At 39.2% G+C, this 7422-nt stretch overlaps 1 protein-coding gene and 1 long non-coding RNA gene across 2 annotated transcripts in view; both read right to left on the bottom strand.

Moving 5' to 3' along the window:
- Positions 1 to 4005, bottom strand: part of LOC103749385 (zinc finger protein 420-like) — a 15236-nt gene extending 11231 nt beyond the window's left edge. The window contains 1 exon segment of the mRNA XM_017802691.2: positions 3960 to 4005. The gene's annotated coding sequence lies outside the window, so the exon portion shown is untranslated.
- A 2380-nt stretch (positions 4006 to 6385) lies between these two features.
- The window catches only part of LOC115067101, a 4600-nt gene continuing 3563 nt past the window's right edge, over positions 6386 to 7422 (bottom strand). The window contains exon 3 of the long non-coding RNA XR_003846539.1: positions 6386 to 6446. This is a non-coding gene — a long non-coding RNA (uncharacterized LOC115067101). The remainder of the gene's footprint in view (positions 6447 to 7422) is intronic.

Below are 7422 nucleotides of genomic sequence, written 5' to 3' on the forward strand. Positions count from 1 at the left end.
ACTGATAATGGTATGTGATGTATATTATTTTTGTTTTCCCACATTTTTTTTTAGATTTATGAGAATTTCAAACAGTTATTGTTTGTTTGTTTTTGCTTTTGTTTTGTTTTTTTGAGACTGGGTTTCCCTGTAACCCCAGCTGGCCTGGAACTCACTATGTAGGCCAGGCTGGCCTTGAACTCACAGAGATCCACCTGGCTCTACTTCCCAAGTGCTGGGATCAAAGGTGTGTGCCACCACACCCTGGCAAAGAATGTATTTTTATCCAAATTATTCCCCTCCATGCCTAGAACTCATTGCATATCATCCATTCACAACCTACACAATATTTTGTTCTTTGATTTTGTTTTTCCTTTGTTTTTTACCAAAACACAAAATTTGCGCTGAACTGAACATAAACACGAGTATGATGCCATCCATGGAGAGAAAGTGACATACCTGAGGCCATGACTTGAAGAACACTGACTCCCTCCAAGCACCTATCAATTAGCAATAGCTCCTGACCAAGGGGTGGAATTTGTGCCCAGCTCCCACTCTCCATTCTGGGATTAAAGGCGTGCACCACCACACCCGGCTTGTTCTTTGATTTTTGGATGTTGCAATGGTGAGTGGGTTAAAAAATCTCAAAATGGTTTTAAATTAGATTTCCCTTATGACTGCTGATGTACAACATTTTAAAAGAACTCCCTCCAAGCACCTATCAATTAGCAATAGCTCCTGACCAAGGGGTGGAATTTGTGCCCAGCTCCCACTCTCCATTCTGGGATTAAAGGCGTGCACCACCACACCCGGCTTGTTCTTTGATTTTTGGATGTTGCAATGGTGAGTGGGTTAAAAAATCTCAAAATGGTTTTAAATTAGATTTCCCTTATGACTGCTGATGTACAACATTTTAAAAGATCTTAGACATTTCTATTCCATCCTTGGAGAACTGCCTGCCCAGCTCCTTGTCCCATATTCAATGAGTTGTACATTTTTTGATGTTTAGTATTTTGAGTTAATCATACATTCTAGATACTAATTCTCTCTTACCAGCAGGATTTGATGACAAGATGCAGCTGCTGAAGATACTACACCCATGAGCTATAAAAGAAAAAAGGAGAAATCAAGCTGGTACTGACTTGAAAGCTTCATCTCTACTGACTAGAGTCCATAATGCTTTGTATGCTACCATAGAGAAAACTGATCATCAATTTTACCAAGATGTGAATCCTGCGAGTTACAACAAAACGATTCTGGCAAGGTATGTGCAACAGTGACACAAATATTTTGGGAGTTAACAATCACTTTCTAATCGGACTTAAGGTGTCCTTCATAAGGCAGACCCTATCTCTGGCATGGATATGAGGCTTAGGGTTCATAGGAGAGGGCCTAATACTATTATTCTGCTAAATACATATAGTATTAAATTTACTCCAAATGATTTATTGTTATACGCTAGACTAATGCATCTTTCATTTGTCAATAATGAAGCTTCTGTATGAAGCACATGGTGAATCATACAAAGACCCACAACTGACTAATGTGCAGATAATCAGACTACATAGTACCGATCCGCAAGTAGACACCTGTATCAAAATTCTGCCTCCAAAGCCACAGAGATCATTTCAGAATAGCAAGCAGAAATATTTTAAGAGTCACAGATGGTGGAATAACACAAAGAAATAGAGATTTATAGATAATTGGGAAGTAACTCTTGAAATCACAGCATTGGTGACAGCATGTACAAGTCCCACATAAGTTCAAGACAGGTAAAATCCCAGAATAGACATGGAGAGGTTGTTAAGAAACACCAATGATACCTGAGGAAGTGCTGGCCATGATAGGCGTCAAGGAAAGGGAGAAAGTTTCTCTTTCATGGATGGAAAAGCTTCATAAGTTGACCAAGATTCAGTGAATGTCTGAATATACATATATATGGGAGAGACAGAGAGAACGTGAAATTGGGTAGGGGTAATAAATGAGGTACAGATAGGGGAGAGTATTTAAATACAAAAAACATATATGAAATACTTTTTAATTTAATAGAAATGAAAATAAATTGAACCCAAAATATTAAGCAAACAAAATTTACTATATTGTAAAAAATACATTGGTTGCATGCATGCAAATGATTTATATAGTGGTTATAAAAGAATGTTGAATATATTGAATCATGAACTATAGGTACTCAGAAGTGACACATGGGATAAAACACAGTGAGTAACAATATTTTAGTGATAAACTTAAAAAATATATCTATAACAAGGCAGGCCTGGTGGCTCATGCCTTTAATCCCAGCAGAGGCAGGTGGATCTCTGTGAGATCAAGGCCAACCTGGTCTACATAGTAAGTTCTAGGTCAACTTGGCCTACAAGGAGACCCTGTCTCCAAGAGACAAAAAACAAAACCAAAAACTCCTATAATCATCCCAAAAATTCAATACAGAGTCAAGGACTTTCCCAAAGTATGTTGAATGGCCAAAAACTGAGAGATGAGTCAAGTATTGAACTGTAAGAGTCATGTGGTATATTTACTAGAATATTTGCATGCATTGCCTTTTTGAGACAGGGTTTGTCTGTAGCCCCAGCTGGCCTGGAACTCACTATGTAGAACAGGCTGTCCTTGAACTCACAAAGATTAACCTGCCTTTGATCCCAAGTGCTGGGATAAATGCATATGCTACCAAGCCCGGCAACTAAGGTAATCTCCATCTTTTTAGCTTAATTTAAATTTGGAACTAAATTTTATCTGTTTTCTCTCATATTACCAGACAGTCCTTTGTGTATATTTTTCATCTGATCCACAACTGAGAAAAATTATTCAGCAGATAAAACATTAAACTTTGGCTCCATCTTCAGAGCTTTCAGTCCAGTATCCATGGGGCTCAGAGACTAACAGACAATGGCAAGACTGAACCATGAGAGGGAAGGTCATGACATTAGAAATCTTACCTCATGGCTGACAAGAATTACAGAGAGAAGGAAGGTGCCTGAACAAGACACAGCCTCCAAACCATGGCTCTGTGAACTGTACCCTATCTGTGGAGAATACTGAAGTCAGAAAGATTATGAATGAACGAGCCTATGAGCAGCATGAGAAAGCATGGATCCCAAAGAAGCCTGGACCGCCTCATACGCACACAACGGGCAGACATGCAAATTTCTAAAGTCAAAGAATAGTTGCAGAACTGGACTAGACAATGATTAAGTCTTAAACACTATACAAGATCACTGTTTCACAACCTCTTTTCAGACCAAACTGCAAAAAAGACATCAAGAGTAGGTAGAAAACAGAGGAATCCCAAATGCCATGTAGACAGCCAGACATATTTAACGTATTCTTATTTAAAATGGGAAAACAATATAGAATTTCCTGCTGTATAAACATTCTACATGATTCTCATCAAGGAATTACAGTCATTCTTGGGAGAAATACATCAGTAATTGTAAAACAATGAAAAATCACAAGGACTCCGAAGGGCACAAACATTTTCAAAGGAGGAACAAAAGGAAAGACACAAAATTTTCACAATACGTTAAAAACTTGACTCTATAGGCCTTATTATATCTCACAGAATGCATCTGGTGGGGAGTATACAGGGTGGGGAACAGAACGGATAGGATTATGAAATGCACAAAAATTCAATAAAAAACACACATTGAAAAAACGTAGAAGAACTCATAGGGGAAAAAAAATCAGCTATTAGCTTGCACTGGCAAGAACTGTAACATGACAGATAAGGAAAAATTTAATAATTAAGTGATGTTCGCATACGAGTAATTGCCACATAATTCATGTGCAATAAAAGAAGTCATCTGACATTGACCACATGACAAAGTTTGATGAAAGTGCTATAAATGAAATCATCAGAATTTCATTAACGTGAAACAGACTATGACAAAACCATTTTCAAAACCATTTATCCCTCTTTACTTAGGACCTCTCACCTGGGCCCTCCTTCATGAACTCAGTCCTACCTGCTTGGCTACAGTCTCCCCTCTCTTCACATTGCAGGGCTCTTTGCTTTGCTCCAGACAGGAGACCAGAACAGGCTTACACACAGCAAGACCTGTGTATGAGAAAGAGGCACATGGGCTTGCTGGATTCTTTAGAAAGTACAGGGTTTCTAACACAGCACTGTGCTACACTGATAATACAGAGAAAACTAGATGACTCTCCAAATAATTTCTCAATTTTTATTTTAGGACCGACTCATTATAATACACAAGGAATTTTCAGTTTTCATACACTGAGTTCTATCGCTGATTCAAAATGTAGCTGTGGAAATGGAACCTTAATATTCTGGCTGCAGTATCATGTACAAAACCATGGCTGAAATTAACACCAAAAATAATGAATAATAATAATTCCTCTATAATAAATTAATAATTCCTCTAACAAGTGGAAATGGAAAGAAATGATAGAATATAAACATGTTCTTCATGATGCCCAGAAATTCCCAATACACTCATTTTAAGGAATTGAAGACTTACACAGCAAAACTACCATATGTAGAAAGTGGACTGTTATGTACCAAAGGATGGTAAATAGTAAACAGTTCTGATAGAAAAATCTCCTCACCTACAGACACCAGATTGCTGTAGTTCTCCAACATTAACTCCCTGTACAAAGCCCTCTGAGCAAGGTCTAGGCATTCCCACTCCTCCTGGGAGAAGTCTATGGAGACATCCTTGAATGTCAGTGGATCCTAAAATGAAAAATGTCAAGGAGACCATGTGCACTTAAACAGGGTACTGGACCCAAGAAAGAAAGAGGTAATTAGTAAATGACTTCTGAAATAGATGAGAAATCTGAATTATTCAAAAGGATATTTCTTAATGGAGTAACTATAATCTACCAACTCTGTGCAAAAAGAATAGCATCAGACCCTCCAAATTTTTGGGAAGCTTATGATGTTAAGAAGCATAGCACATAAATTAAGCCCTCAACATAGGAATATAATTTCCCTCCTATATTTCTAGCATACAAGATCAATTGTATATATTTCTCTGATGTAAGGTCACACTGATTTATAAGTCTGCTTCATAAATTTAAAGTCAAACTGATTTATAAGTCTGCTTCAGGAACTCAAATGTTTATAACCATGCACTGTAGTACTAGCTAAAACACGGATTTTTACCATAACACAGTCTGTGGCTGGGCATGACATCCCTTTCTTAACAGATTTTGCAGTGAGGTCAGTGCCCCAGGTACAAAAGACACTTTCTCCAACAGCATTCAGTGGAACATGGCGGAAGATAAAGAACTATGTGTGCTCTCCCTCCACAGCAGGAAGACACAATTCTTGTAAAGCCTATACCCTGCATGTAATGTAGAAAGTACAGAAACATCAGTGCATAAGTATTGCAACAATACTTTTATTGCAATTTCTTTTTTATCCTCATTTACCTATGTAAAATTTACCTAGAAAGAACACACTGGCCAACTTATGCACAATAAGAGGATTTGAGAACTGGGCTCCTCACTGCAGAGAGCAATGAAAACATGAAGACAAGATCCAACACCGAACAATGTTGATGCCGCATACACAAATGCCTCCAAAATCAGACAGCTACATGTGTGTAATATTAGATGAAAGGAGCTCTTTTCTGATGTTCAAAGAAACTGTCATGGAGGCCGTGCTGTGACTGAGTGTGAAGAGGAAATACCCACAGAGAGAACGAGGCCGGCTTCAGAATCTCCTCCCAGAAAACAGTATTTAGCAAACAAACGGGGTTTCTTTGTCCAAAGAAAGGAAGAAAACCACCAGTGATGAAAGGAGAGATTCTGCAGTAAATGTCATGATTCATGTGCTTCACTCTGTAAACGACCAGAAGAAAACTTATTTGGAATAAATTAAAAATAATGATGTCAAGTCTGGGATTCGGTGCAGAGCAGCTCAACCAAAGGAACCATCTGCCAGGAGACAAAGAATACAGGTGTCAACAAACCCAGCAGCACATTCCATCAGACCTGTGATGTCAGTGGGATGAAATGTTGAGCAAAGTAAAAATTATCAGAATAAACTCAAACAAAAATATCACTTTATGTGCAGTTCAAAGAACAACACAGTGGCATATGAGGACCCAAGTCTATTCTCCTTAGGCACTGAAGACTGACCTGTTTGAATTTTAACCTATCACATCAGAAATATTTTTCAGATGGTTGGTCATGAATTCACTGGCTTAGTTTACTCCCAGGACTCCAGAGGAAGAGGCACAAAGATCTCTGTGAGATTCAGCCTAGCCTGGTCTACACAGCCGGTTTCTATTTGAGCAAAGTTTATAAGTTCAAACTACCAAACATTTAGAGAAAGAAAGTGTACAGGTCCAGACCTTGAATGTATTTTTGTGAAAAGAAGCCATCCCTGTCCTCCTCCTGTGGGTTTGCTATAGGGCACTACATAAACAGTCTTCTCTTTCTTACCACAAACTTCCTTTCAGTTCACTGAAAATCCACTTCACCTGCCAACATAAGAAGAGGAAGAAGCACCTCAGAAAACAAATCAGGCTGTTCTCACTGTCTGCCATCACAGTAGATGCACAGGAAGAAAGAGCTCAACATGGAGACCCATAGAAGTTTCTGGTTTCCTGCCCTCCAGTGGCTGCCCTGACAACAAGATCAAGAATTCCTACTACATTCACGGGATGTAGCTGCCTCATGTCCTTACAAAAACAAGGCAGAGTAACAGGACTTTCATCCTTTGCAATAGAGGCCAAACTAAGCTTTCCTTCAGAAGCACTGGCAGCTGACCCCCAGCCTCACTGTCTTCTGGCTGCGACTGTTAATGTAACAGCACTGATGCTTTTACTTAGCTTCAGAGACAGACTCTGTGGGGGAGGCACAAGGGAGAGTTTTCCTGTTGAAGGCTAAAGTTCAGGAGTAGTTCATTGTTAGTTTTAAAAGCCTATTCTTGGGGCTGGAGAGATGGCTAAGAGGTCGAGAATACTGGCCACTCTTGCAGAGGACCTGGTTGGGTTTGCAGCACCCACATAGTGCCAAGTGTACCTAACACCTGTTCCAGGGGTTCCCACACTGTCTTCCGGCCTCCTCAGACACTGCTCACATGGCTGCACTTACATATAGACAAGCACAGCAGTCTTACACATGAGAGAAAAAAAACAATAAAAATGCAATCTTGGGGGCTGGAGCGATGGCTCAGCGGTTAAGAACACTGACTGTTCTTGCAGAAGACCTAGGTTCAAATCCTCGCATGCACATGGCAGCTAACAACTACCCATAACTTCAGTTCCAGGGGATCTGACAGCCTCTTCTGACCTCCGTGGGCAGTGCATGACATGGGTGCACTTACATACATGCAGGCATAACACTCATACACATAAAAAATAAAAGTAATAAAATATTCTTAAAAAGCAATCTTTATTGTGCGATGAAATGATATTTTACATATTTATGAGGTGTCCCTTATATTTTGTTAGA

The sequence above is a fragment of the Nannospalax galili genome, unplaced genomic scaffold (assembly GCF_000622305.1).
Source record: "Nannospalax galili isolate Female #2095 unplaced genomic scaffold, S.galili_v1.0 scaffold590, whole genome shotgun sequence".
NCBI classification, from domain to species: Eukaryota; Metazoa; Chordata; class Mammalia; order Rodentia; family Spalacidae; genus Nannospalax; species Nannospalax galili.